We start from the raw sequence: 17,641 nt of genomic DNA on the forward strand, positions 1-17,641 counted from the left end.
CTTGCTGGGATTTGCCCAGATCCACTTCTAAGGGAAAGCGGCAGCAGCTGAGGATGCAAGGTATCACTGGCATCTGTCCTGCCGGTTGTGCGGCTCCCGGGGGGTGTGTGGGCACCTCCATCCCGCAGGAGAATCCCGCAGCAGGGGGAGGCAGCGTCAGCGGGGAAGGGGCTTCGGGTTTCACCAGACCCCAGAAAATGCAGCAGGGGGGACGTTGTTTGTTTGGTGCCATGCTCTGTCAGTCCTGTCACTTGCAGAAACAGGTTTGGGTCTGCTTTTTTATTTTTTATTTTTTTATTTTTTTCCCAAAGTTTGATGAAGATGCAGTATTGGCCAATGCAAAACTTTATGCATTTGGGCCAAATTTGGTTGGTTTAATAAAGGGAGGTGTGTTCTTCCTTCCGAAGCACTGATACGATTAATTCTGACACTTCCGAAATGAAGCATGTGGTTTTTTCAAGCTAGGGTCACAGAGATGGTGCTGATTGCAGCACCAGAGTGGGAGGGCTGCCATCCCTCTGCAGTTGCTTTTAAGTCTCTGCCTTTCTGGTCCAGTCTTTACCAAGATGCCTCTGCCTGAGGGTTTCCTATAGCCCAGGGAGCCAGGTGCTCCTTTTGGAGGAGGGAGATGCTGGTTTAAATCCAGGCACCGAAGTAGAAGATCTTCCATATGCTAGGGGAATGAGCAAGCTATGGAGCTGTTGGATGCAAGGGTCAGCACCACTTCTTCTGCTCTGTCTCACAGTGTGCTCCCTTTGAGACTTTTGCCTTTTGCTGTCTAAAATGACTAAAGATGCAATTACCTTGTTTCCCATTTTCCTAGTAATTAAAAAATATATCTACTTGGGTTTTTGGTTGTCTAGGAAGGACCTTCATTTTCCTCTTATGCTTACGGTATGTCCACCAAGCCCCACACACTATAACGAGTGCCCAAGAAACACTTTGCTGCTCCCAGTGTATCTGCAGCATGTTGCACAGCGATCAGGAGGTAAAGCCTGCTACTTCCAGTGCAGGTTTGCTCAGAAGGGCTCGGGCCAGTGGTTTCCCTCTGGGTGCCTTAGGCTGCTCGAGATAGCAGTCATAGGGAGGGCCCAGGGGGAGCTTGCTTTCAGGCAAGGTGTGCAGCACTCAGCATACAGACAGTATTTACAATTACCTATTTTGGTCTCTTCCTGGAGCATTTCTGCTGTCCCGTACCTACTCATCTTCTATCGTTTCAGCTGTCTGACATGTCCTTCGTTTCCTGTGATAAACTCCTGTCTGACACCTGTTGCTGTTGAGCATTTGCAGTGTTTCTCTGCTGAAGGTTGGGTGGCTGCAGTGTCAGCAGGAAAAGCTGTAAGCGTGTGCGCGCCATTTGGCAAGCACTGAGCTTTGAGAAAGATTGCAACGGCTTGGAGCTGTGCCCTGGTACAACCACCTACTTTGTTTAGCTGATAAGTGGGAAGTGATCCTATTATCCAAAGTCACAAGATGCACAGGGAATTCCATGGAGAAGCTTGTTGAAACCAAACAAAGGAGGTTCAGTGAACTACAGAACCAATACGTGAGTACGGTGGTTTTTCCTGCACTAGTGAGGCTGTGAAACTCGTTGTCAGGGGGACTACTTAAGGCCAAGAACATAACAAGATGTAGAAAGGAACCAAACATTTAGGCAGTTATCGGAGTTACTCTAATTTGTAACAAGTTTGAAAGGAATATATAATCCATTTCACCACAATAGGCTGTTCATGAGGTGATAGAGGCTAATTACATCTTTCCATGTCAAGATGCTGCGGAGGTTCTTGTGCTCTCTTAAACGTGGGATTTGGGGTTGTAAGAGATTTCTGCCTTGGCCAGACTGCTTGTCTGCTTTGATTCTCCCATGTTTCACCACAGGTTTAAAGTAACAAGCTGGGGATTTGCTGCCAGCAAATTCTCTCAAGATCTCAGCTTCAGGCTACAATGCTGACAACATGCAACAAGGCACCAAATTATTCTACCAGTGATTCGGCTTTGTCAGTGCAAGGTCCTTTCAACACAGAAAAGTGAAGCCTATTCCTACCTGAGGCACTTGCAGCTACATGGCACCCTGGCCAGCTGGGGAAACTTAAGGGGAAGAGTCTTGCTCAATAAATGGTGGGGTCAGCGTGTTCAGAGCTGTCTTGGTCAAAAGAGGTCTTCTACGCACGTGTGTTTATGGGCACATGGCTGTGCATTCTGCTGGATTTTGTCTAAGGCACCATAACGGGTGAGTCTTCCCCAAAACCCTTTGAGACAGTACATTGCCCTGTCCTCGGACAGGGAGGGGAGAGCGCAGGGAGGTGACCACAGGAATGTGACCAGTGAACAGTGCCGGCATCACAGGACTTGCAGGTGGTGGGAAATAAGGCAGTGACGAGTGAATGGCACGAAGGTTGGGTTACGGGCACAAGTGAAGGGCTCTGCTGGCTCGAGGGAGGCGATGGGCGTGCCGAAGAAAGGAGGATTTGCCTTTTGGCTCCTCCAAGTGCTGCGTAAGGCACTGATACCCTAGGCTGTGCCTAGGCTGTCAGTGGTGCAGGCTGAAGTCAAATGGCTTCAAAGGAGCAGGCAAGGGAATGGATATCTGAAAATACAAGCCTGCTGTGGTGGATTTGGTTACGGGCAGCCTGAGAGAGTGTGTTTGCCCTTTACCTGCACGGGGGATGCTTGAGAAGGGTTGGGGGAAGCGTGCGTGTGCCCCAGGTCGGGAGGGAGGGGAGGCACCAGCTGGTGTGCCACATATAGCCTGCGGCTGACTTAGCACTTGTGCCCAGTCGCCCTCCCTCCCGCTCAAGGTTTTCTAATTCTGTCCCAGACGATGTCAGCGTCCCCCAGCAAGCGGCGGCGAGACATACAAGGCATTCCTCACAGAGCTCGAGAGCATCTCTGTGCCCACAAGGAGGGCTGACCGGGGAGAAGCAGCTCCCTGAAGGAGGTGCTGGGCTACTTGGGGCCGCCTCTGGCTCACGTTCAGCCATGTAGAAACCTTCCTGACACTGCTGTTCTTGGGGGAAGAATTTGAGTTGCCCAAGAGCACTTTGCAGTTTGCTTTTCACTGTCCCATAAAACTCTGTTATTTTTGGCCTCCGTGGCTGTACAAGGGTCTGTTTGTAGATCATACAGCAGCTCTGAAGTGCAAGCACCTTGGCTAAATGCAGCCACACTGTGTGAGCAGCGCTGTGCCTGGCTCCTGCTGGGCAGAGGCAGGACGTGTATATCAAATTCTGCCAGGCAGGACTCCTTACTGCAGGCCCTGAGGAGTGCTGTGTGGTTTTAGATGTGGAGATTAAGCACTGCGTAAGACACTAATCCTGGCACACTCTCTCTCACAACATACGATAAAATCATGCTGGTGCTGCTTTAGGCAATCAGGATTCCTGGTCCCGAAACCTGTGTCTGAGCTGCAGATCTCACTGCCTTTCTCTTCTTCCCTCTTCCTCAGGACGCGCAGCAGAGGAGTCACATTACTGCTCATTTAAATGAACCGTGCCTTTCTCAGATCCCCTTTCAATAATCTACTAGGAGATGGAATGGCTTCAGCCTTGGAAAGGGCACTGAAAGATAGCTGATATAGGGCACAGGGTCCCTGTGTACCTGCGTTGCCTGGAAAGTCTCAAAGTGACTTATGGGGCAACAACCTCTTTTCTTTCCCTCTTTTCTCCCTCTCCTTTTGGACATAATTTGATTTTGGGGAAATCTAGTGTTGGAATCTTGATCTTTCTTCTTTGGCCATTAATAAGCTTCTCAATGACTGGAGGTATGGACAGCCTTCAAGGTCTGCAGCTTAGAGATGCGAGCATCACTCTTTGATCATACACATGCTGTCCTCATCATTGACATCCTGTCTCTGCCAAGCATGCAGTCTGCGTTTGCTTAAATATTGCCAAATGTCCAGGCTCTCCAAAATGTGCTGGGTACACCAGAACGCCCCATTTTCTAACTGTATGCACGAGTTTTAGAGTTGAGATGGCCCAGCAAGGATGAAGCTGTAGGAACTCAAAGTTTTCAGTTATTTCCATGTCTTGCAGTAAATACTTCGGATTTATGGGATCTATATGGGTTTCAGATAATACTTATGCATTTTGGATCATATCCCTGAAGATGATGCTCTTCTGGGAGAGAAGGTTATAGAACTATGCTATCAGGTGATGGATTGTATTGTATGTATCTCAGAAAGTCCTTTTAAGGGTCTAACTGCATTGTCATGGCTTAATAAGCTTTGGCAGAGATCCATGGAAGTATTGTGGACATAACCTGTGCCATGGTTGTCAGACTGGACACGAGTACAGCGCTTGGGGAGCAGCTCCTTTCTCACAAATCACTCAGAGCATTTCTGAGCATCCCGTGTGCCTTCTTAACGTGTCTGTTGCTGCCTGTAAAGTAGATGTGGCAGAGAATCAGCATGGAGACATGAAGCTGATGTTTTGCTTGGGAGCTTTTGAGATTTGAGGCTATTATTTTGTGTCTGGTGGCAGGGCATTGCCTGCTGGCACCCCGGCTGTAGCAGCCCTGTACAGTTGACAATATGCCTTTTGGTCCAGTCTTCTGGCCACCATCATTGTCAGTCTGGTGTCTATGGACTTGCTTTCTCCCATAGCATCAGCAGGTGCTGTCTCATGGCACCTCTTACCCTGCTGGGATTTTCATTCCCACTGTCTGCCCATAACTGGAGAGGCATCCACCAGCCAGCAGGTAAAGTAGCCTCCCTTCAGAAATGTCATGGGAGGACGGTGTGGGTCCCTTAGCGCTCTCAGTGCGAGAGGGGAGACTCAGCAACCCCTCGTGCTGCCACGTGGGGGGACAGAGCATGCAGCAAGCTGCTGGGTGCTTCTGATGGGCAGCAGGGAGGTCTTTGTCTCAGCACTGCCACCAATTCCCTGGGCAAACCCGTCCAGGTCACTTAAAACTGTCTGTGATGGAGCTTGGCCTTTTGTACTGTGCATGTAGCACCTCTGCGTTCCTTCTGCGTGTGAAAACTGACCTCAGTAAGGCTCTGAAATCATCATGTTGGAGCTGCGAGCCTCTTTTTGGGGAGCGAGAATGCATATGCGTGCAATGCCTCTTCTTCAGGATGTCAAGTCGCTATGCTGGCTTTCTTTAAATAGCCTGTTGGTTCTGCACCCCTTATTTAGCTGTAGGGAGACGAGTGACACGGTGATGCTCAAGAATGTCATTTTGCTTCTCGTGTGACCGATGAGATCAGAGGTTGTTAGCGGGAGATGTACAGTGACCCTCCCCGAAAGTGCAGCTGGATGCAGGACCTGGAAACCCAGCAGGGTGAGGCAGGGTGTCAGCGCACGGGTGCTGAAGGACCAGGGGGACCCTCTGGCCGTGGGGAGCACCTCAACCACGACGAAATCTTCGTGTGACAGTGCTTGGCAGCCAGCGCAAGCTGCCTCTGCCTCCACCTAGAGCCCTCAAGCATTACAGTGAAAGCTGCCGTCTCCTCTCAGATACAGGTATTCAGGGCTCTGGCGGTCCACCTGCAGGGTGCGATACGAGCAAAGTTTCAACCTGAGCCCCTTGTGCTTGAATAGCTGGCCCCGAGGTGGTTTTTCCTGCTTGTTAAACTTCTGTCAAAGTCAGTCGCTTTGCAACATGAGATGGCTTCAGAGCTGCCAGCGAGCGGCTGATGACATACTTTATGAAGACTGTTACCCCCAAAGGTAGTTCAGGAATGCCTGTTATTTTTATTACATACTTTTGTCCCAAACTCATCTCTCTCAAGCAGCTCCATTAACTCAATAGGGTTGCAACAGTTTGCTGCCGGGTGCTGTTCGCATGTGTGCAGGTGCAACTTCTATTTTTAACCCTTTCTCTTATGAGCTTATCTTCTTTTTTCCTAGAGAAATTTCAGACCAAAGAAGTGGAAACAAGTGCAATGAGTGCTAACACTGATTTGGATGAATGTTTGCAGAAAGAACAGTTTGAAATGACAGTGGTAAGTGCAGCATAGAAGTTATTGCTTTTCTAGTTTTGGGGCCTCCGAAGTAAACGTGAGACATCAGATCATGGAAGGTGATGCTGCCACAGGAGAGTTGCCTGACACAAAGTCCAGCCCCACAACTTCTTAAAATCGGTTGTGCCACCCTTTTTGTTTAGCAGTGGTCACATTGAAATTATTTATCTGTTCATTTTGGCAAATGAGCTTTAGTTTCTGGATTTGTCAAGGATGGGTAATGGTAACTATTCTCAGTGTAAACTCTGGGCCATTTTGATTAACTAGTAGACTACGTAGTAATTTATTTCCTGCAGATTCGTCATTAGTTTTCAGCAAATATTGTGAAAAAAATTGTGTAAGGTGAATAGACTTGGTAAAGACTTTTGCCAAAGAATATAAGACATTTCAACTAAACTGAAGCAATTTAGAAATTCAAGTGACTATTTTGTAGTACTTTTATTCATATTCATACAACAACGTTGTCCATTAAGGAAGGAATTTAGAGGGTTTTGCAAAATTCAAACAAGCTTCCATCTATTGTGTAGAGATGAAATGCTGGTTTCTGGTATTTATCTGCTTTTCCAGCAATAATCTAGGGTACCTGTACCATCTCAAAGGAGCAGAAATGTTTTGCAACTAACGTGATGAAATGAAATAAAGTTAGTTTCAACATAAAGGAGCTTCCTCTACTGTTGCAATCGCAAATGCCTTGTGGCTTTAGCCTCCCCGGGAGGAAGACAGGATGATCCTGTGCTGGCTTTGTGCTCTGGGACGTGGGATCGTGTAACCTTTTTGTCTCCAGGCGTTGCATGCAGTGTTTCTGGCTGGCGGGTATTGGCTCCCCTTTATCTGTGACATGTTTTGTTGCCGATTCCTTGTGGCAAGTGGAGTTGGGTCTGTTTCCTGGTAGATGTCTAAAATAAACAATTTAGATAATGTTTGAATACTTTTAACCAGTAATAACATGAAGCCATATGTGCTGCAGTGAACTCAAGCCAGTGCTTCTCTTTCAGAAAATATTATGAAATCATTTTGTTTGATTTGCCATTGTGAACATTACGTACAGATGATGATTAGAGGCACTTGATTAATTCTTCTCTTATTGTGCTTACGTAAATTGGCAGGGGCAAAGGAGATGGCTTTCACAAATCACAAGCTTTGGAAAACTTAGTGTTTGTATAATGGCCATGTAAAAAGATGTGTTCTCCTAACTTCTGCTTTGTTCCCTGCAATGAGTGTACAGGATTTCTTATTATGATAAAATCCTGTCGAAATAATTAAGGGTTATGAAAATCAAGACATCTGGAAATCTGTCTATTGCTAGGGGTGGAACTTGGATCCAACCTTCATGTTGTCAGATGCATCTCCCAAGGGATGGGAAGCGCTGTAATGTTGGCAACCTCCTGCCTGTTCCTCCCTTCTCTCTCTTCCCATGTTGAATGCCATTTTCATACAGCTTTTACAAGATAGCTTAATATCGGGGGAGACAGCTGTATTTTTAATACCGCCATAGTTACTATCCTGAGAGGTGCGAGGCTGGAGTGTCATGTTTGTGCCTGCTGTGTTTGATAGGAGTTAGAGTTGGGGAGTCTCTCTCTTCCCTTTGTGCTTTTTGTGATCTTAAATCAATTGAGACTCTAAGCCATCTTAAAACGTTAGCTGGGGCTTATGCTCTTGTGGAGCATCACTGTGGAGATGTCCCCAAGAAAGCTTCCAGCAGGGATGCAGTCCCTGCTGGCTTTACTTGGCATCACCTTTCATTTTATTTTGTCAACCTCTTCCAGTTCCCTTTTGTTGTCATTATGGATATGAGGTTTTTATCTCCCTTTCTGAAAGGTTCAGTTTCCACAAGCAGTTTTGTGTAGTGTTGTTATTCTTTAAATATTGTTACAATGATAACTCTCAGCCTGCTGTGGGCTTTAAAGTTTACCGCAAGCGTGCTGCTTGTTCTCGGCTGCACGTTTGCTCCTCTACCTGAGGGTGCTGAACACTGAAAAGCGTATCTGGCTTAGCAGATCTTCTGCCTGCATACTAGAGCTAATACCTGACGTTTCCCCAGTTCCTAATTAACTTAACAAGTGCATTTTGTCCCACGGTCCTGTCCCTTCAAAGCAAAGGAGAAACCCAAAGCTGCAGCATGGCTGTGAGCGCCTGTTCCCGCACTCTGTTCACTGGGAGGAGAGCTGCTGCAGCTGGGGGTTAGACAGCTGAAGAAAAGAGTCCAGCAAGAAGTGGTAATGGTAGCTCTTGGGACAAGAAGACATCTGCCAGGAGGAATGTGTTGTTGGCAGCTGCGGGCTGCTCTTCTCCTCTGTGCACTCTGGTGCAGACCTGCTTTCCCTGTCACCCTTTGCTCAGTAATGAGGATGGTAATTGTTATTTATTGGCCAAGGATTTCAGCAGTTGCAAGTGATTTTCTGAGACCAATTTTGTCGTTTTCAGAAAGTGATGAACATTTTCCCCCATTAAAAAAAAAAATAAAGCAGCCTCCTTTCATGGATTTTTAAGTTGAGCATCTTCCAAATCAAGGTGTCTCAAATCACTTCACTTTGAAACTGTGTTACTATGGGTGGGTTTCTGAAGAGCAAGCAGCAGCCGACTCTGCTCCTAACAAGGTCTCTGGGGCCACAAGATCGTGTAGTGTGCTGTACATTGTATGCTGCATGATTAGGGTTCAAATTAAGGAGACAAAGAACCTAATGGGAAACCTCCATGCAGGGAGGATGAAAGCAAAGGTGTAAATATGGTTGAGCAGTCTGGTAGGTGGGTTCAAGGAACAGGGGAGAGCTCAAAAAATGTTTGAACAGGGTTCTGGTACCCAGCTCACTGAAGTGGTGTCACTTGCAAAGACTTGGATGTTGCACTGATGGGAACGGTTTAACTGGGCTCTGGCACACCTTTCCCCTCTGAGCTCTGGGGAACAGGGTGACCATGTCGTGGGGCCTGAATTTCCATCCCAGTGCTGTCATGAGACAAACAAGTGCTCAACCCCTTTGGAAAGCAAAGATGGGGGATTTTTTTTTTTTATTATTTTATTTCCAGTGCAGTTTGGGAAGAACACCATTCAGTGTGGTTTCCAGTTCTGCTTCAGGGTTAGAGGAGACTCCTGGTACAACTTCTATTTTTTTTGGCATTCATTCATGTGTTTCCACCTTCTATATGTTCCTGACAGATGAAGCTTTTCACCTTCCCAGGGCCCCTACAAACTGCCAGTTGGGTTTCTCTGTGTTGTCTTTTCTTCCAGCCCTAATTTCATGCCCATGCAAGACTCCCAGCCCTGTGTCATCTCTAAAGGTTACGTCCAGTGATTTAGCTGGAGCTGAAGCAAGCATGCCCAGCAGCTAGCTGGGGTGCCTGGCCTGCTGTGGAATAGATGGCCAAGACATCCCCGCTGTTTTTAATAGCTCTCTGACAGTCTTGGCCAGCAAATGTGGCACATTTATTATAACTTGGTTTTCATGCAGGCAGGTGACCTTTGGAGCGGTTAAGCAAAGCACCTCTCACCGTCAACTTTCACAGTCCTTTTAAAGAGCTGGTGGCAGCTTCCTTGCTGCTGGGCTGTGCACTCCCTGGGGTTCATCCAGGGCACGGACTTGCACGTGGGCAGAGGACAGGGTTGTGTGATCCACATCATAACAAATCCCAAGTCCCTGGGACCTGCCTTCACAGTGCACATCTCCTGCAGGCCTCCAGGGCTGGGCCATGCAGGGTTGCCTGCTCAGCTTTCCCCATCTAGCTGCGCTGGTAGGCATGGTCAGAGAGGGAGAGGGGAGTTCTGCAGTAGTGGGGGGCTGCGAGACATGGGATGCTGCTCTCTTTTTCTCTGCGTGGCTACTGCAAATCTGTCAAACACCCCATTGCCACGGCTGTGCCTCGACTGCAAAGTACAGGGAGAAATCGGTGGCAGTGTGTGATGAGAACAGATCAACCAGAGGAGAAATGATTCAGATGTTCCTTCACTGGGGAAATTAAGCACTTCTATAAACATTTTTTCCCCCAGATATTATCTCACAAAGTTTGGAAGGTGTAATGTTGGAGACGTGCTATTAATTTTGCATGACTTTCAGTTTTATTTGTATGTTTGGCTTACAAGGTTGTGACTTCTTCCTCAGCAGCTTTTAAGCACTTGGAAAATGCTATACAAAAGTTACTACTTTTCCTAGGGCAAATGCAAAGGAAGTATTGCCAGATTCTAAGCTCTGACTGGGGTCCCTATGTTACATACCACACCAAGAAATAGTGAGAATCCCTTCCTCAGAGGTGCTGTAAATTAAACTAAAACAAATAGGAGAAAACTGAAGCAGAGAGCAGCCAAATGACTTGCTGGAGGAGCCCAAGCTTGGCATTTGCAGACAGAGGACAGAGATTTGTCTGCTGAGCCCCAGTCCAAGGTGAGGCATGTTTATGGGAACGTGCTCTCAGGAGCAGCTCTCAGACATCTCCTCCAGCCCCTGCTCTTTAAGTTTCCTCCTTTTGGTTGAAACGAAGATTATAGAATTGTCAGGGCATCACATAGAGGCTTTGTAGGCTTGAGTCCAACCCTTTGGCCTGAACTTCCTAGGTGGACCCAAGCAGACAGAGGTTTTCTCCCAGTTCCTAATGGAGCTCCCCAAACTACTTCAGAAGTGGTGTGGGATTCCTGCTGCCTCTCCTAGCAGCTCAGGAGCCATAGCAGGATGGCATGTGAAACTTTGGCTATTTGCAACTATTAAACGCTTCAGCTTTGTCTGCATGGACACAGCATGAACCTTTTACAATAAAAAGTGTGTCCCAGTCAGTGCATAGCTTCGGTACAGCCCCTATTTCTATTGCCTGTGTCCTGCAGCGGCTCCTGTTACAGATGCAGAGGATCTGAGATTACTCAGAATAAGGCAGAATTAGGGAAGGAAGGCACAAAAGCATGGAAATTCATGTGTCCTGGCTTTAGAAGTGAACCAACCTGTGATCAAATAATATATCTTATTATAAAGCACCTCATACTAAATCTTAGAGCGAGAAAAGCAAGGAGAGGATACTGGGCCACTTCTTTTCTTGCTATGAGGAATGTCTCTTTGTTTCCCCCTCACTGCTACCTCCTGTCACAAATCAGGACAGTGAGTGCTAACAACTTTGCTCCTCCATTTTACAAGGCAGTAACTCAATACCTGGATTCATAAATTTCTCAGAGGAAGGCTGGGTGGCTGTTGGTATGAATGAATTAGATTATTGCTGATGAAAACCAGGGAACTGGAACTATTGCTATTGTGAAAATAATGAGAGGGGGAAAAATGCTTGTCTTATTTTAAATAGGATCCCAGATATCAGATCTGTGTGCTTCCAAAACCCACAGTTGTTAGTACTCATTTGGGATCCCTACATCAGGCTCGGTCTTTTCTGTATGTTCCTAAAACACAGAGTCAGCCTTGCTGGAAAGGGATATTCCCCAGCTCTGGGGGGTGTGGACCCCCTGGAGTTCACCCTCTGTGCTGTTGAACACCGGGGGTTCCCAAACACTTCCACTGGCAACTCCCTGCTCTCTATGCAGAGACCAGCTTCTTGCAGATGAATTTGTCAGGCTTGTAAATGCTCTGGGCTGTGGTCTGGTGGGGAGGTGAGTCCTGTTCTGGGAGATGGGCTTTGTCCTCTTTCCCAGAGGGAGAAAGGAGCTACGAATCCCTAATGAGGGTATCCTGGATGTGGGATGTGCTCTCAAAGTCTGTGACTTTCTTATGGTCTTTTAGGCTTTGTCTTCTGCAGTCTCGCTCTCATTTTTTCAGCCACCTGTAAAATCTTACCAATTTCTTCCTCTCCGCCACCAGGAGCATCACTGGGGCCACAGAGGTGGCAACATCTCAGTGGCAGAGAAAGTGCTAAAAAAAAACAGCCCCAAATAAACCCGGGGAATGGGGAAACCCCTGCAGCTAAGAGGTGCTCTGGGGGTCTCCTGCAACGAAGCTGCTTGCTGGTGCCGTGGTCTCCCCCTTGCTGGCAGAAGCATGCCTTAAGGAGGGAGCAGCTATAATAAAACTTGGCCAAGTGGTGGAAATATGATCGACCCCTCAATTAATCCGATTAGAGCCAACAGCCATTATGTGGAACATTTGCTCCTGCCCCGTACGCAGCTGCATGCCGTAGTGTAACTATTTATGGGCCAGGCTCCAACGGGATTTATGGAGGATGAAGCCCTACCAGCAGATTCGATTACCAGCTGAGATCTCTGCAAATGCTGCAGCAAACTGCAACGGCCACAAAGTGTGGGCTGCATGACGCGGGTCCTGCTGGTGAGAAATTCCCCGGCCATGAGGAGATGGAGTGAAATGGCTCCCTGCAGGCGTGGCTTTCTCTCCTTAAGGCTTTCAGAGCACCATTTGGAGCACCTCAGGGCCTTCTCTATCGCTGGTTGTCTTCCTCACCACGAGGAAGCCAAGTTGTGCCCTATCATCCACACGAGTGACTGTGTATGAATGAAAGGTGGCCATTCACTACAGTCTCTGTTCGACTTTTGGGGCAAATTTGCTGAATTTTCCCCTCTGGAAAGAGCAGAGGGGATGCATAGCATCTGAGGGTGCAGGGCTGGCTGCAAGGTGTCCTTTCCGGCATTGGGTGTTAAAAAGAAATGCCCCTCCCTGGATTTGAGGGCTACATGAGAAAGAGTTCATTCATCTCGCCTTCTGCTGGAACCTCTTAGCATCTAGATTACCTAAATATTGAGTATGAAGTCTCTTTTGGGTGCTCCTGGGGGTGCTGTTCCCCACGAGCAGCAGGGAGGACACAGGTTTCCTTGGGTTAAGCCTTTATCCCACACTGCATCTTGCCTTTCCCTTGCTGCGATGCTGTGAACTGGAGTTCTGAAATGATCCAGAGTAAAAACTACCAACTTCTTCCCCCAAAAGGGCTGCATGGAGGCAGAAATAAGTGGGTGAGGGTGAAGTGGGGAGAGAGGTGAAACAGAATTGTCTTCAGACAGCTCTGCTACAGAAGAAAATGGCAAGGACCGCTACACTGGGAGTGAAGGGTGGCTTGAGCAGCAGTTGGGAATACTGAGCTTTGTGGGTGATGCAAAAGCAGGCTCTGCCTTAAAGCAGCAGCTGTATTGACAGCCACTTTGTCCTGTTTTCTCCCCAACAGCTTCCAAGGGAGCGGTTTTGATTCTGAAGCAGCAGAAACCCCCGAGTATGCGATGACGTGATGGTCCTCTCCAGGTCTCAGAGCAGCTGCCCAGGTCTTGGTGCTCACCCTCTGCTTTCACAGGTCAGTTACACCCTTGGGTTGGTACCAGGATGGTGGATGATGCTTGTCTGCAGACACCAAACAACATATTCACAGTGGTGCCAGCATGACCACCAGTGCAGCAAGCCCCTTACCCTTCATTTCCCCTGTGGGCTTGCAAAGCATCACCCAAGCCAAGCAATGTCACTTCTGCAGTGGCAGCATCCATAATTCTCACTCCAGAGCCACAAAGAAGCTCCCTGCCTCTGCCAAAGGGCCTTGGAGCATACACATGGGATATAAACGTGTTTGTGTTAAAGGGAGAGTGTTGTGTCTTTTTTCCAGCTTATGGAAAAGGGGTATTTGGGGGGCATTCTGCTGCTGTGTCAATGATGGGAGAGTTCACCTGTTCTTTCTAAAAGGGAAAAAGAAAAACAAACACAAAACCAAACCATGCCTGTCATGTCTTTGTCACTGGGGTCCTTTAGTTAATATAACAAGACTTGCTTTTAAGGTCAGGCACAAACACGTTTATTAGGTAGGCCTGAAATGTGATCAACCATTCAAAGTATACTAAACTCCCCCTGACTCCTACGCTCAGCTGTTGCAGACGGGCTGGGTCCTAAACTGCTCTAAACCAGCTTAATTCCATGGGCTTTACTCAGCTCAGGCACTGGCTCCAGATCTGACCCACAGAGATGATTTTTCCACAGCATCACTGCTACTGAGAAAAACAAAGGTAGTAAGGAGAAAAATAAAAATATTACCAAAAAAAAAAGAAAAAAAAGGAGAAGGTATTAAATGTGTTATTTTGATTGATTCAGGAAGAGAACAGCTAATGAAGCAATCTTCTCAGATTCAGCTGTAATCTGAAAATCCATGCTTAGCCCTGTTGCCAAGGTTAACAAGCTTCGTACGTTAAAAAGCCCAGCTCTGAAGACGCTAGGTATGCTTCCTCCTGGCTTGACAGTGAGTTTGGAAGCTAACGTATTTGGAAGCTCACTGCAAATATTTCCATGGTGAGCCTTGACGTCCTTCCACATAATGAGCTGGGTTTTCTTGAAGTTCTTGCCATTGTGGGATGCCTCCAAGCCACATGAGGGTCCTGGGGAGGCAGGTTTGGTGCAGGAGGACCTCTCAGAGCCCGGAGCAGCCTGTAGGGATGGGGGAAATATTTGTGCAACATCTGGAAAACTGGGGAGGCACAGAGCACTTCCGCGTGATGTGAAGCATTTTCTTGAAATCCTGTCTGCATGGCGAAAGGAAATGAGTTGTTGTCCTCCCCCTGCTGGAGCTTGTGGAGGAGTTTGGGCAGCTGCAGGTAGGATTGGGAAAGATGCATTTGTTTTGCCTATTTTTATTTTTTTTTTAAGATGTGTTTTTTCAAGCCTCATTTTGAGGCTGTGCACTTCTGAGAGGCGTCCACATTTCTCAGCTCCCTCTCACTCCTCACACTGTACGAACACAACCTCATCCACGTGGGCTTTTTGGTTCCTGTGACTTTCCCAGGGCTCTACATGAACTGAATCCCAGCTCTTTCAGGCATGATGTAGCAACTGAACTACAAGCCTCTCCTTTCTTGCTAGGTTTCCTGCAATATTCCTGGTGTTTTAGCAGCCTGCTGAATTAGCCCCTTCTATCCAGCATGACATTTCCTCTTATACCTGGAGAGTACATTGCACCTATCAGTAATGGCCAGATATTTGCACTAAGCTACATGTCTCTGTGAAGCTTGCTGTGTGCTTGGATAAGGTCGTGTCATCGGAAGTTTAAGTTTAGATCAGGGTAAAAAGATTTTATTTGGGAATTCTGCTTTGGATGGGCTTTTCTTCTCTTTCTTTCTTTCTAATGCTGCAGTCTTTGAGAAGTGTTCGTTCCTGGTAGCAAAGGAGGAGAGAAGGGGCTGTGCCCCCCTCAGCCCTTCTGTCACCTCAGATTCTCCATGCCCTGACACACTGCTCCATTGGAGGTGGGACGCACCGCCTATATCCTGTTAAAAAGAATTCCTGTTGCTTTTAAAATCAGTTACCTCAGAGTAACTCTTTACTGGAGGCTCTGTCTAGATGTTTTGGGGTGGTGGTGTCTTCTTTGTGAGCACAATCTTGGTCACAGCCTTCCCTGGCCAAATCAGGAGGGGCTAGCTTGGAGTAACTTACCCTTTTCATGGCCCCTATTGGTTCCAGATCAGACATTTCTGTGTGTTTAAGCTGTTTTAAGAGCTGCCTCGTGAAAAGACTTAATCTGCTCCTGCTTGTTGCAGTATCACAGCTTCAGGTCAAATGAGAAGCCCTGGGATGAGCAGGCAGGCCCATGCAGGGTATAGCTGTGAAAATCCCACTCTCCCCCCTGCATACTGAGAGCTCCTGGGGCTCAGGGTGGCTCCAGCAAGCTTGTGCTTGCCTGGAAAGCACAGAGAGGTGGCTGCAAGGGAGAGGCAGACCCCTTGGGGTGCTGCAGGAACCTTGCAGGGCTCTGCCCTGCTCGTAGCAGCCCCAGGGATGCGGCTGCCCAGCTGCCGGGCTCGGCTGCCTTAAGCTAAGTGTGTGCAAAGCTTCTGTGCGAGCCACAGGCAACTGGACCCAGGTAGGGCATGGCACAGACTCGCCAGCTCCTGGCATCCTGGGAGGAGGGCAGAAGGACCTGGTGTGTGTATAAATGCAGAGGATGCTGAGGAAGCACGCACCGCAGCTGCAGCCCAGCTCAGGGCCACCCTGGCTGTGGGTATGTGACAGCAGGAGTGCAGCAGCGGTCTGGCTGCATTGCCACCTGCTGGTGGGGACAGACCCATTCCGAGGCCACCTCCACCCAAGCTTAGATGAGGGCAGCTTCCAAGCCCACTCCCGTGCCAGGAGCAAGCCTAGCTGGGCTCCAGCTCATTCCCTGCGGCATGCAGTTTAGTCAGATCCGCTCTCCCCCTCCTGCATCTTCAATCTGCTGCCTTGTGCTCAGTTGGATTTTATCTTCGGGCACTTGATAGTGTTGTGAGCTGTAACTCCTGGGGGTTCAGTCTGGTTGCTGGCCTTCAGGTCAGGGCTTCCTTCCTGGGTGCGGCTGCAGGGACCGGGGCAACACTTTGGCTAAAGGGCTTGGCTGCTGTGGGCAGGAAGATCCAAGCAACCTATCTTGTTCTCCCCAAAGTTAAAAAGTATTCTCTTGCAACTAATCAGCTGCACGTCGGGCTTGGAGCAGGATTTGTGGTCTCACTGGGACTAACCACGTTCCCTTGGTTGCTACGGTAAGAAAATCCCACTCAAATTTGGCCAAGTTGTTGTCCTTTGGATGAAAAAAGTAACTAAATTAAGAGGGGAAGGGGAAAGGTGAGATTATGGTGGGGATGCTGGAGAAAAGTGGAGTCTGGCTGAGTAACTCATGTAAAAGAAGCCCTGTGCCAGTAATTTTCTGCCCTGTGTGGCTGCTTCTCCAGCAGCAGCTTTTTGGGGCCCCAAGCCTGCCCTGTACCCAAACTGAGTGTGGGAATGGGAGATAAAGAAAGTTGGGCAGAAGGAACAGTAACAGATCTGTTCCCTCACACTGTCTCTGCCTTTGTCACCTCATACATCATACATCACTGAGTCTGCTGTCATTTCTTGAGAGCTGAAACCACAGCAGGGTTTTGCAGGGGGAATGCACACCTGCAGATGCTGTTTGGCTAGCAGCATCTGGGACGTTTTTCATCTTATTGGTAGCACAAATGGAGCTGTGGGGCAGTGCCTCCAAGCTGTGGTTTTCATTTATTTCTTGGGAGTATGCAGCACTAGGTTTTTAAACCAAAACAGTACCATGAGTAACATAATGTGTAGTTTTTAGTCAATGGTTAAATGTGTACGCTTCTGACTATGAAGTCTATGCAACTACGGTCTCAGGTAGCTTGTTGAAAAGAGAAAGCACCTGTGATAAAGCTGCTTTGGACTGCTGCAATGACAGGGTCAAAACTGTCTAGAGTGTCCCAGCAGCATTTAACTGCTAACAGTGTTCCTGTAATCCACAGGCACTGTCCAGCTCATGGATGCACCTGGGAACATTTCAGCAACTTCACCAGCGTGGTGGTTGTTGCATATCCTGATCTCTTCAGAAATAAATCCTTGTCACAAAGCGGGGGGGAAAAAATAACCCAAAGCTTGGTCATTTTAGTATTTTACTGATCAGCGCTCCATTTGTCAGTTGTATATCAGCCCTGGTGATTTACCTGACCCTTGTATGAACCCTGGGATGCAATGCTGCCACAACATCAGGCTGCATGAACCACCTCCTCTGCAAAAGGCTGGGATTTGAAGACGGTGGCAGCCTGCAGGTAATGCTTTCTACCCTTTGCGGAGGTTCTTTCAGGTCTGCCTACTCCACTGCTAAAGAAGAGACTGCCCTGCCTTCAGACACACATGAGCTAGCTGTGAGCATGCCAGCTTTGGTCCTCAGGACAAGTGCACTATGCTGGCCGGAGAGGGCTCGGACTGCTGCTGCTCTTCATGCTGCTGGCTTGGAGGCTGCCCACGCCGCCCTGTAGCTGCTCAC

General features: G+C 48.1%; 1 long non-coding RNA gene across 3 annotated transcripts in view; it reads left to right on the top strand.

Moving 5' to 3' along the window:
* LOC308197835 overlaps positions 1-17,641 on the top strand; it is a 58,530-nt gene that overhangs the window by 31,122 nt on the left and 9,767 nt on the right. For 2 of the 3 annotated variants that reach the window (XR_013953350.1, XR_013953351.1), the window contains exons 4-5: positions 5,850-5,944; positions 13,052-13,175. This is a non-coding gene — a long non-coding RNA (uncharacterized lncRNA). Of the gene's footprint in view, positions 1-5,849; positions 5,945-13,051; positions 13,176-17,641 lie in introns of those variants that run through there. The other variant, XR_013953349.1, reaches the window with a different exon arrangement.

The sequence above is a fragment of the Anser brachyrhynchus genome (genome assembly GCF_964034855.1).
Source record: "Anser brachyrhynchus genome assembly, chromosome: 7".
NCBI lineage: Eukaryota > Metazoa > Chordata > Aves > Anseriformes > Anatidae > Anser > Anser brachyrhynchus.